General features: G+C 38.8%; 1 protein-coding gene across 3 annotated transcripts in view; it reads left to right on the top strand.

The window, feature by feature from the left end:
• The window catches only part of b3gat1a (beta-1,3-glucuronyltransferase 1 (glucuronosyltransferase P) a), a 115,195-nt gene that overhangs the window by 51,510 nt on the left and 50,001 nt on the right, over window positions 1-13,684 (top strand). For all 3 annotated transcript variants that reach the window (XM_017465209.3, XM_017465207.3, XM_017465208.3), the window contains exon 2: window positions 5,794-5,963. The gene's annotated coding sequence lies outside the window, so the exon portion shown is untranslated. The remainder of the gene's footprint in view (window positions 1-5,793; window positions 5,964-13,684) is intronic.

Below are 13,684 nucleotides of genomic sequence, written 5' to 3'. Positions count from 1 at the left end.
ACATTATTTTAACATTCATTTCACGTTAACGACATCAAAACATTCTCAATTTACCTCAACAGAAAGCGGGAGCACAGAGACAGCACATCCTTCGTGCTGGAAAATCTATTCGACTGGTCGAAAGATTACTAATGTGAGATGTGGGGAAAGGAGACTGGGTTTCCAAGGGTGTCTGTTAATATCAGAGAGTTCAAAACACCTACGCAGCTGTCAATCATTCCAGATTTATATGTTGACTGGCCCATCTGCTGTTTTTAATCGGGGAAAAGAGAAGATGCATGGCATATTTTTGAGTGATAACTTGTATAGTCCAATGTTAAAATGCAAGAAGGAATGAAAACATATTTGGTGAACAACAGTCATAAATTTGGACTTTAGTACAGGTTTGGGTGAGTCAGGGTTTAAGATTTGGAGTTGGACTGGTTTTGTCATGCAAACTTGATCATCCCTTAGGATGTTGATTTTCATTTTTTAATGCTATGTGTTGAAATATAAAACAATTATAAATCAATTGCACATATCAAACTATTAAAAATGTCTTCACTTATATGGATATTATTTGATTTAGTGATGTCCACACACTGGATGTCTAAATATTTATTGTTTTAAGGGCCACTTGATCTATATAAAAGCCTAGCTCTGAGCTGAGGCGACTGAAATAATGACAGTAGCGCTGACTATAGCTCTAAGAGGAAATCTCTATGAGTACGTTGGGACAGATGGACTCTGATGAGCTGTTGATTGATCCCTGGTGCCTGTGGGCTGGCCAACTCAATCAATACTAATCCACTGATTCCCCATAGGTCATATTAATCTGCTCATTTCTCTCTGTCAGAGCAGGAAAGTGACCGAGTTAACCACTCCTCAGGCTAACGCTGCTCACATATAGCCAAATTAAATAAACAGGAATTTATGAAGCTTTGGTGTTTTTGATAGTTTTGCCTGCTGGAGCAATGTGTTATGATGAATCAAATAGACATTTTAACAGGATGGCCTTTTTCCCATGTTTATTTTCAAAGGGCACATAGGTAACTTTCCAATCTTTATCACAATATGAATTCAGCCCACAGCCTTCAACATTATTGGACAGACCAGTGTATATGCAGTGGGTGGTAACGGAGGAAAGTTAAGGTCAGAGTGACTGAGACATTTGTTGGCTATTTTTAAATAAAATTAAAGTCTTCGTGAAATGGCAATTGTTATGCTTGTTTTTCAAAAATAAAATGTCACTGACATCTGAACTGTGATTTAATAGAATAACATCAGTGGGCGGTAGAACTGTGGGACTCAAATCTGGTCTTGGACACAAGTCCAGATATTTCCTGTATTCCCTTGGATTTCTTGTACTTACTCGCATTTGTACTTGGACTTGTCTCAGTCTTGGGCATTGGTCTTGCTACATCATTGGCACAATGCATGAATTAAGCCAGCTACTGTAGTTGAAGGAAAGTCTTGGGCTGGAAAAGGATTTGGTGGGTTTCAGTCTTGACCGTGGACTTCGTTTGGACTTGATCTTGACTTGCCCTCGACCCTGTTAAGACTGTAATGAATCTGTCTTGGCTAGTCTTGGTCTTGGACTCATTTTGGACTGTCTTAACAATTGCGGTCTTGACTACAGCCCTAGTGGACTGTCAGTTGCTAGGAAAATACAGAAGGAAGGTTATTATTAAATGGTTGAATATGATTGATGGTTGATTTGTAGGTGGTAGTGGCGAAGGTTCTGCAGTCTTTTTCCCTCCATGGAAAGCCTAATGCCATCATTGGCATATTGTTGTGGCCTAGTGATAGCTTTTAGTCCTGTTTTATCTTCAACTTCTGATGTACCTAATTTGTTTTCCCTCTTTCAGCTGCTCCAGTTTGGGGTCACCACATCAGATCACCCATCTGCATATTTTAGCTCTGGTAGAAGGTTTACCCCAGATGCCCTTCGTGACACAACCCTCCCCATTTTCCAGACCTGGGAACAGTACTTGTTCTGGTTCCATTAATAACTTGTTATGAGATGAAAGCCACATGTTCCCACTTGTACATTAGCTATGAGTATGACATATACTCATCAAAAAAATAAACTTCCTCTCACATTCAACTGCTTTTATTTCCAGCATATTTCTTAACATATGTAAATAACATAAAAAGATTCAGCAACTGAGACTTAAACTGAACAAGTTCCACAGGCATTTGACAACAGTCAGTATCTGGTGGCCAACAGCTGCGTTAAGTACTACAGAGCATCTCATCCTCATGGACTGCACCAGATTTGTCAGTTCTTGCTGTGAGTTGTATTTGCAAGTTCTCTATCACGTCTGTGGGGACACATGGTTACACGTGATTTACCACTGCAAGGACGATCAGCTGTCCTTCCTGTCTCCCTGTAGCACTGTCTTAGGCATCTTACATTACAGACATTGCGGGTTTTTGCTCTGGCCACATGTGCAGTCCTCATGCCTCCCTGCAGCAGGTCTATGGCATGTTCACGCAGGTGAGCAGGAATCCTAGGCATCTTTCTGCTGGTGTTTTACAGAGTAGTCAGCAGAAAGGTCTCTTTAGTGTCCTAAGTTATTAGAACTGTGACCTTAATCGCCTACAGCCTGTAAACTGTTAGTGTCTTAAGGACTGTTCCACAGATGCATGTGCAATTATTGTTTTTGGTTCATTGAACAAGCATGAAAAACATTGCTTAAACCCTTTCCAATAAAGATCTGTAAAACTTATTTGGATTTTCCAAAATTATCTTTAAAATACCGTCTCCTGATAAAGGGACGTTTCATTTTTTGCTGAGTATATGCCAGTGGGCCTTGGGGAGATATGAACAACCTCAATCTACTATTTACTGAAGCAGGTGACACGGCAGGATGACAGATACTACATATGAGGCACAAGACTTATTAAACTTCATCATTAAATAAATTGTGTAGGCAGAGGCAAATCCACCACAAATAAAGAGTACAGTTATTTTTGATCCCTTACAAAGTGGAGGTCTTGATACTCTGCTTCCTGGAGGCAGGCCTCAGAGGAAGCTTTATTTATAGCAGAGGCAGCGGCTCCTGTCAAAGCTGCTCTAGAGTGGGAGAACTTCCTTTATATGTTCTGCAGGTTGGCTCAGAACCTGACACCTACACACAACAGTTTCACACTGTCTTACAGTCCCATGGTAACGATGCAACAAAGGAAAGACTATTTAAGAAAATGTTCATTATCAAGATCTTGTTGTGTTCTTTGAAATTACAGAACCTATGAGTGGCTGGTTAAAAAAAAAAACAAGATTAACATGTTTCCTGACTTTAAGTGCCATTGTTTATTCCCTCAGACATGTACAGTATACAACTATAACATTTTCATATTATTATTATTATTATTATTATTATTATTATTATTATTATTATTATTATTACCTCACCATTTGCCATGGTATTAATATTATTATAGAACAACATAATGAAAATATTCCCTACAATAACTAAATTTGCAGTAATGTTAGCTAGCATTAGTTTAAAAAAGTACACATTGATATAGGCACCTTCACAATGCTAAATCAGCTTGGCTAGGTATATTAGCAGATGCTAGCTAGTCAATTAAAGTGGCTTTATTGTCATTCCTCTCATCACATATGTAATGGTAGGGAAGAAATATCATGGTGCTACGCTTAACATAAAGCAATGACATTAGGATAGTAACACGGTGACAAACATTGCACTGCTAAAAAAAAAAAAAAACACAATAGAAACCATCATAGAAATTCTAATGGTTTCCACTACAAATCCCATTACAAACCATCAGCTGTTAACCATTAAAATCATTACCAAGTGGTTTCCATTATGTAGTAGGACATATTTAGACATACTGCAAGATGAAAACAATAGAAGGCAGCAAATTACCAGTAGAGACCCACATGGACCATTACAGTTTCCATTAAAACCAATATAATTTCCATTATAACCATTACAAATTCTATAAGAATTTCTATTGTTTTTTCAGCAGGATGCACAGTCAACTAACAAATGCTATTTTTAAAGTGATTTGTTTAGCTAGCAAATGTTTGCTATATAAATGTTAGCTAGTTACTAGGTCTATGTTATTAGCTCAGACTCACTTCACGGAGCTGGTATGATTTGTAAAATATTTATTAATCAAAGATCTAATAATCTTTGATTGTGAGATAATGTGATTTTTGGTTTAAAGGTCCAGTCACGCTAGTGTTTTTGGCAGCAGACTTCCAATGAAGTTGGCAAGCAAATTAGCAATGTCAAACAGTAGCACAACTGCTTTGACTGTGTTGCTCTCTAAAGAGGAGGGAATCATGGTGCAGTGCAAAACATCCAAAATGGAGGAAGCGCTAATGTTAGCAGTGTACAGACATGACCAGGATAAAGCAGCTACTGCCATTAAAAGTGGCAGTACTCATTCAGTGAAAGATGTTAAATAATTAAGTGTTATAAATGTTTATTATTTTCTCTTTTTTTGCTTAAAAATTAAAAATTAAAATTTTGCTTTTTGATTAACTCTGATTAGCACCCCTTAAATAGATTTAGGAATGTTGTATTGCATTTATGAACTTGTCAGAACCAGAACAATTTTAGAGATAGAAGCTAAAATTGCTAACTTTTTTTCATTGCCATTTATTCATAATCCCAAGATAAAGGCTTTTGATACTATCTACAGAGGTATACTTGATTGGGGGGTTTGATTGCTGCCGGAGTTTGCATGTTCTTCCCGTGTTTTGGGGGTTTCCTCCGGGTTTCCTCCGACAGTCCAAAGGCACGTGTTGTAGATTGAATGGCATTTCCAAATTGTACGTAGTGTATGAATGTATTTGGGATTGTCCCCTGTGATGGGTGGGCACCCTGTGCAGAGTGTCCCCCACCTTGTGCTCCAATTTTCCTAGGATAGGCTCCTGGCTTCCCATGACCCAGTGTAGGATAAGCAGTATGGAAAATGGATGGATGGATGGATGATAATATGTAAGGAATATGTGAAATATGTAAGGAATAAGACCATTCAGACCATGAGTATGACATGTTACCAAGCCAAAGTGGACTATTTTCATATACCAGCATGGTCCAAAGTGTACTCAAACTAAAAGTCTTTCCTGTATCGGGAAGTATATTGGCTGTTACAAAGTCCCGAGTCCTTCCATAGACGTTACATATATGTCTCCTTACAGAAAGCTTCACCACATCAATGATTATACATTTTTCTTTGTTAAACGGCTGGATGTTTTTTAATGTGTTTATTATTAGCCTTAGTTTATTGTTGTGTGTCTGCCATGCAAGCCTTTGTGAATTAGCTGTTATCATATTAGAATGACCATTTATGCTGCAGATGGAACTAGCTGCTGTTATAGAATATGTATGCATACCTTTGTATTTGATATTTCAACTACATTGTGGTAAAGTGGTAGGAATGACACAAGTGTGGCTGTCAGCAAAACAAGATTACCTTGAGCTCAGCTCTGACCTCTGGAAAAACATTCTTTCATTTCACACATCATGTACTTTTATGTTGAAATGATATTCAACATAAGCCCCAGTACCAATACCAAAGTCTGAGTTTCACACATGAAAATGCCTAATATCTGCTAAGAATGTGACAGGTCTCGGCAGCTGTCAAGGAGTTTTGAACATTTTAGGGTTTGACCGACTGCTACTTGGTCAGCCAGATACATCCTGCCATGTACTGGATAGCTTTCATTTAGTCATTCCCTCCCCTTGACCCTCCAGTCTCAATGTGAGCCTTTGTCTGCGCACGAGAATGGACCATTCTCCTTCTAACACATGAATGCTCTTGTGTCCACAGCCGCCTGCTCTGAGGACGTGACTGGACACGTGGTGTGTATCCCAGCGGTTCCCAGAGACAGATCTCTCTCATCCCCTCCTTTACCCCTCTGTAAAGATGTGTTAGGATTAAGCCCTGGGATTACTGAAAGTGTGCACAGCATCTGCAGTAGGAAGAACACGCAGTCGATCGTGAGTACCCGCCATCAATTCTCTTTTCCTGCAGCAAGAAACAGCTTAGTACTTTGGTTCAGATTGGTGCTGTGAAATCTGGATTAGTTAAAACCTACTGAAATTTACATCAAAACAAAACAGGAACTGATTTGGAAACTTGCCAAACAGTCTAATATTCTTGTTGTGCTTGGACCTAAGAAAGCACTAGCGAATAGGAAGTGGAAAATACTGGATTAATAGAACAGCTTGTAGTGGTCCTTATAGACAAAGATCTGATGTTAATACATCAAAATACACTTTTCTGAGAGTTACGTGTTTTGTCAGTCCATATGTAGCATCAACAGACTCCATTAGTACTCACAGTAAAAATATGCTCATAAGACATCAAAATCAATATAATATTTAAGTTTTAATTTTAATTTAGTTTGATCCTTGTACAAAATATTTAATTTTTTAATAGTTTAAAAAGGATTTAACTTACTGCTACTTTGTTAGCAACCCTTAGCGAAACAGAAGGGTGTATCATGAATATGTTTAAGGGTATTGTGTTGTGATTTTTTCTGACATATCACACATCCTTCATCATCACTTCTATGTGATGTTTTGGGTAAGATAAGTGTGATGAGAATGTGTTTGTCATTGTGCCAATTAGGGATGTTACGGTGTTGCATGTCACAGTTTCACGACTGAGCATATACTGTACAGTATATAGTTAACCTTTATGCATTTTGCATAGGCGCGCCGCATTTTAACATCGACGTACACTATCACACAAAAATACACTAAGAAAAAAAGCAGGTTTTTTACACCCATTGACAAATAGGATACAAGCCAATCAGGGTGTCCCAAAAGTCTCCATACATATGGGAAATTAACACTTTTTTGCAAAATGTCTTCCAAAATGTTTCATTCTAAGTTTATATATATATATATATATATATATATATATATATATATATATATATATATATATATATATATATATATATATATATATATATATATAGCCTTTAAGCATGCCTTTGGCAAAAGAAGACTGTATAGAAATCATTCTCATGGCTGGATCGGGAAGCTCGCAAGGTTGCGATGGACTTTAACAGGAAACATGGGAATCACATCACACGACACTGTTGCCAAACTTATTAACAAATTCAAAAAGACTTCAACACTTGGTAGTGTTGCAGACCAAGCAAGACGAGGACGTCCACAAACATCCACTGACGAAGGCACAAGCAACATGGTGCTGGCAAACATAGTCCCCTATGTATGGAGGCTTTTGGGACATTCGCATAGGTGTTTTGAACTGGTTGACACCTTTTAAGCCCCACCCCCTTTCCCCTCAACTCACATTAGTAATCTTTCGTCTCCACTTGAGTTTTCCCTGCTTGAAAAATGTGCTGAAGCAGCACGCTCGATTTCTGTCAAGGTAAATGGAGAATACTTTGAGTTTGTTAATGTGAAATTATCAATGTGAGTTTGACACGAGACACATACATAGTTGGCTATATTTATTAAGAATGCCACTGAAAACTTTAAGCAGAAAATAGTCTTTTTTTTTAGAATTGTGTAATAAGTGTCAAATCAGAAACATCCATCCATCTTCTATACCGCTTATCCTTCCTTCAGGGTCATGGGGAAACCTGGAGCCTATCCCAGGGAGCATGGGGCACAAGGCGGGGTACACTCTGGACAGGGTGCCAATCCATCGCAGGGCACACTCACATACACATTCACACACCCAGGACATGCTAATCAGCCTACCAGGTGCATGCAGTAGACCATGCAGTCTTTGGACTGGGGGACGAAACCCCCGCAGCACAGGGAGAACATGCAAACACCACGCACAGGGCCACGAACCCCCGAGAGGAATCGAACCCCTGACCCTGGAGCTGTGGGGCGAATGTGCTAATCACTAAGCCACCGTGCGCCCTCAAATCAGAAACGTTAAAACAATTGTAATGGTAGCGATAATTAGAACGTAATTTCAAATGCTGCTTGGTCTCCTGCGCCAGTCAGCGCAGCTGTGTTCAAACAGCATGTTCAAGTCCACTCTCAGTGACCCTGTGTAGGATAAGTGGTACAGAAAATGGATGGAAAATACAGATATGGATAATTTGAGCACTAAATAGATACTGATACACATACAGATAGTGGCCTTACTTAAAACAAGTTCAGTCTGTCACTGTCCTGCCTCTCTGGAGTTTTCATTTTCACATGGAGATGGGTGAAAAGGATTAGAGAGGAGTAACACATCTACTTATTTCAACCATCTGTGCAATCCCAGCTCAGTTTTATTAGTGCACTAGACCTTAGGGGTTTTGTGTGTGTGTGTGTGTGTGTGTGTGTGTGTGTGTGTGTGTGTGTGTGTGGATCAGTTATAAGGGCACAGTTGTAAGAATGGAAGAGTAGATGTTCCAGAAGCTATGTGTACAAATGCTTCGGGAATCAGAGATGAAAGCTGTGTTTTTGTGTGTGTTTGTGTGGTTTGTGTGGTTTGTGTGTGTGTGTGTGTGTGTACATGGAAAGGAAATAGTGCGTGCTGAAGAAGCCTAGAGCAAGACGTTCATTCTCCTGATGGAGGCAGGCAGCTCAGAGATGGCTGATTGAAGCTTTATCTGAATAAACCCCCTTCTATTACAATGTGCAGCTGTATTTCTGCTCTGTGTGCTTTGGTTTGTTTGGTATTTTTTCAAAGATTCCTTTGGGAGCCAAGGAAAGGAATCATAAGTGCAATTTGCGGGAGGCTGTTGATGCCTTCGGTTGGATGTGACGAGCAATGCGATGATAAACTGATGTATTTTGAGTGTTTTTTCATTACTCAGTTGTGAATGCTATTATATTACGAAGATGAATTGACAGAAAGAACACTGGTCACTCCTGTTTAAAGAATTAGGAAATATCGATAAAGTGATAAAACTCATTTCCTAAGAGGATAAATATCTGATCAGGCCTTTTCCTCAACTGACAACCAACCTTATAGATCTTTTCTCGAAATGCTTACTCAGTTAGTGAGCAATGCCAAGACAGGAATAGCTAGAGGAAACTTACTCTCGGTGTCAGCACGCACACACACACACACACACACACACACACACACACACACACACACACACACACACACACACACACACACACACACACACACACACACACACACACGCACTTTTTGAATGCATCAAGAATAATGATATTGAGGTGAACTGATCATAAAGCAGTATAGGCACAGCCTCTATGCCCTACATGGTTTGCATGCACACTGTCTGTCTTCCTATTCTAGCAAAAGAGATACAACATACAGCAATTTAATAAAACAAAAGTGCGTATGTAAACCATTCCCTCTTTTACATCTTAACTAAAACAAACAAGCAGCAGCTCTTTTTTCCCCAAGTGTCTGGTAGTTACCGTAAACCTCTATGTATACCGTATGCACACTCCAGTTTCTACCCCAGCAATACCACAGAGAGGCATCATTGTAGTATTGAACATGTCAGTGCTGACCAGTGCAGGAAACCAAAAAGCATTATTAATCACCTGGGTCAGTCTTTCTGTCATAGCACACAGCATATATTGGTTATACAGCTGTTTACGGAAACCTCAATATCTTGGCTCCGGATGGGTCTGGCTCCTTGGAACAAAAACTGATCTCTAGGGCACATTATGAGGTACATGTACATATTTTGCACATTCTTGTTCCTTAGACTTAGAACTTAAGTCCAAAAGTAATGCTCAGGGTTGCTCACAGTTCCACTTTTAGGGTCAATTTATAATGGGATTCGAGTCTCAATTTTAATTGAGAATTTGAATATAATGGGGTACCTAGGTAAGTATAGTGCGCATGCAGGATATTTCAGGTTTGCGACTTCTCATATATATATTTTTTCATTATTATTTTTTTTAATGGTGCAAGAAAGTGAATTTTATTAAATTCCCCTCAGTTTCAGGTTAAATATCTTTGGTGGAGGACGAGATTCTAACCTGAAATTTTCACAGAAATAAGTCGTCTATAGTAACTTTCTGCTGTAAAAAAATTGAGTTTGAGATTCTACTGGTTACAGAGCTAGAGCTAGTATAAATCTTGGGAAAGCCTTTATTCATGGATTTTGAGACATGAACAGATATAATGCCAAATAATAAAAATGAACAGTATTTTAAAGTAATTATGTAAAATTATGAAGTATTGGGAAAATTACAATTGGTCAAGAAACGATGAACAAACACAAACCAAACAAATACTTATGAACAACAAATGCCAAAATAGGAGTTGGAGACAGAACCAGGAAATAAAACCAAAACATATCACAATAAGAGTCCAATCCGTGCACATCATGCTGTACACTGAGGGCATTCGTGGAAAAAAAATATTTTTCATTATTGACCAACCGGACCAGAGAGCTGGTTCTCAATGAACTGTCTTCTGATTGTATTTTCAAATTGTTCGTAGTGTGTGAATGTGTGTGTGAGTGTGTGTGTGTGATTGTACCCCTGTGATGGATTGGCACCCCTTCTAGTGTGTCCCCTGCCTCATGCCCAGAATCCCCTGGGATAGGCTCCAGGCTCCCTGCAACCCTCTGTACGGTGAATAGATGTGATTGGACACAACAGAGGATCTGCTAAAGAAGCCACAATGGTGTTTGCTGAGAAAAAAAGTTGTTCTACAGTACAGTACGGTATATGTTCAAAGTTTGGTTTAGTCTGCTTTAATGCACTATTGGCTCTGAATCCAGACCACAGTCTGCAGAGTTGATCACCACTGTCCTAGATGACTTCTGTATATAATCTTCATTATAAATGTAGTAAAAAAAAAAAAAAAAAAAAAAAACAATTTAAAAATCTAATATAACAGTACACGCACACGTTTGTAATGACCATTTCTTGTTAAGTAAATTTGGCTCAATTTGACTGAACTCACATTAGTTCTGGCCACTAACAGTCCATTTAAAACATATTGCTTACAACAAATTAGATGGTACGCCGCACAGCAGGGAAATCATTTCAATTGATTAGGTATTGATGTGTAAGTACAGGCTCTCACTGCATTTACATTTGTCAGATGCTTTAAAAGCAGATTACAAGTTAGGGAGAATCTAAAAATACAGCACAGCAAATGAGGCCTAAAGGACTCTCAAAGGCTCATTGACTGGGATTTGAACCCACAACCTTCTGGTGACAAGAACAGTACCTTAATGGCTGTTACTATCCATCCATCCGTCCAGCTTCAACCACTTACTCCTTTTCAGAGTCATGGGGAACCTGGAGCCTATCCCAGGGAGCATTGGGCACAAGGCAGGGTACACCCTGGACAGGGTGCCAGTCCATCGCAGGGCACACAATCACACACATTCATACACTACGGACACTTTGGACATGCCAATCAGCCTACCATGCATGTCTTTGGACTGGGGGAGGAAACCGGAGTACCCGGAGGAAACCCCCGCAGCACAGGGAGAACATGCAATCTCCGCACACACATGGCCCTGGCGGGAATCAAACCCCAGAGGTGTGAGGCAAACGTACTAACCACTAAGCCACCGTGCGCCCTTGGCTGTTACTATCAGAGTTTTTAATAGTTTGGTGTGAGCAGGCTTTATAACACATCACTTATATCATTCATGTTAAAGATGTAACCAATAAAAGGATTCATACTGAATAGATAATGTGTTTTGAACAGATACAAATACAAACATGAATGAGAGCTGCACTATTTGTGTTTTTGTTGTTGTTGTTTTTTGGGTTTTTTGCTTCAGCTGTTTGCTTCAGTAGGCCCATCTAAACAAATAAAACCATATTTATGTAGAACTTCACAGAGCTGCTGCTCCATATAGCCCTCAGACCAAGTGCTGTGTACAGGGCAGTATATCTCAGCTGATTTTGTGCGTCTCTCAAAAGTTAATAATTTAATTAATTAAAAAATATTAACTAATACGTTCATTTTGTATGTTTTCGTCAGTCTTAACTGAACATTCTGCATTGTTATTAAAAGAAAATCTTTGAGAAAAATCATTCCAGCATTATAAAGAAAGCAGCCTTTATTTGTCACATATACATTACATCATAGTGAAATTCTTTTCTTCGCATATCCCTGCTTGTTAGGAAGCTGTGGTCAGAGCACAGGGTCAGCCATGATCCAGCACCCCTGGAGCAGAGAGGGCTAAGGGCCTTGCTCAAGGGTTCAACAGTGGGAATTTGGAGGTGTTGGGGCATGAATCCCTGACCTTCTGCTCAGTAACCCAGAGCCTAATGCTTTAATGCTGCTTAAAGTACCCCGTTTTACCTTTTGATTTCTCTATGTATGTGCATAAATTTGATCTAAAAAATATAATACTTCATCATTTATTTATTGAGGAAAATGATCCAATATAACATATCTGTTAGTGGCAAAAGTGTGTGAACCTTTGCTTTGAGTATCCGGTGTGACCCCCTTGTGCAGCAATAACTGCAACTAAATGTTTGTGGTAACTGTTGATCAGTCCTGCACATCGGCTTTGAGGAATTTTAGCCCATTCCTCGGAACAGAACAGCATCAACTCTGGAATGAATTCCTTACATGAACTGCTTGCTTCAGGTCCTACCACGACATTTTTATTAGATTAAGTTCAGGACTTTGACTTGAAGTTAATATTTATGCAGAAATATAGAAAATTCTAAAGGATCGCAAACTTTCAAGCGCCACTGTAAATAAACCTTCTACAGTAGTCTGGACCACATCCACTTCTGGTTCAAATCTGAATACAGATATAGAGGTAATTATTGGGAGCACTAAACAGATACAGATCATGACATTGCATTGCACACTGTGATATCTGTGTATTCTGACCTCATATAGACAGTGTATGTTTTTAAATTGAGTTCTGTAGCTCAAAAAGGTTACCACTTTCTACTGAGACCAGCTTCTTTTAAAGAACAGATCACTTGTCTGAGAGCTCTACAGAGAGGACATCTGCCATCCAGAAGAAACTTGCCCTAGATGCAACACTGTCTCTATACATTTCCTCTCTCTGGGAATATTCTGTAATACTGCCACTATCAACACATGGAGTTGAATTTCTTTCTATTAGGCACAAGGTTACCATTTTGTTCATCAGCTCTGATGTTATTATGTGATACTGCTGCTATTCAGCTTAACTTATACAAGAAAATTTATTCTCATGGCAAGGCCACGAGCCAAGTATTCACTTGTAGGAATATACTGTATGGCTGCAATGTTTAACAGCTAAGCTGCAACCCCAAATATAATAACACAAAACAGCTCAATCTGACACCTCTAAGCGTTCTTTGGTTTGTCCTTCTGGGTGAAGCCTTAAAGTTTCTATGTAGAACTTTACAAAAGAGGGTTTTCCAATCACTATCCCTTATCTATAGAACCCCTTTAGAAAACACTATAACAGTGTTATAACAGTCTTAACAGTCTTAACAGTCCAAAGAATCCTTGAGAAACACTTCACTCAAAGGATATACAGCAAAAAAAAATATTTCTAAGCAAATCATATTTATGCAGTATTTTTCATTGGGAGATTTTTATAAAAGAGATATGATTCTTATTTTCAGCATATTTCCAGACATTTAATTTCGAGCTTGAAATGGTCTTATTCCTTTGGCAGATCATTTAACTTTTCTTCTAGAAAGAAATAGTCGAATTGATTAAAATGATTGGCCAATTTTCAGTTGCTAAGACATCATTGTTGCAGTTGGATAAAATATGTGCTACCCCAGAAAAGTCCCATCAGTTTTACCATGTGCCT

This window comes from Ictalurus punctatus, chromosome 4, assembly GCF_001660625.3.
Source record: "Ictalurus punctatus breed USDA103 chromosome 4, Coco_2.0, whole genome shotgun sequence".
NCBI lineage: Eukaryota > Metazoa > Chordata > Actinopteri > Siluriformes > Ictaluridae > Ictalurus > Ictalurus punctatus.
The sequence above is the reverse complement of the archived record's forward strand: the minus strand, read 5'-3'. Positions and strand labels throughout refer to the sequence as shown.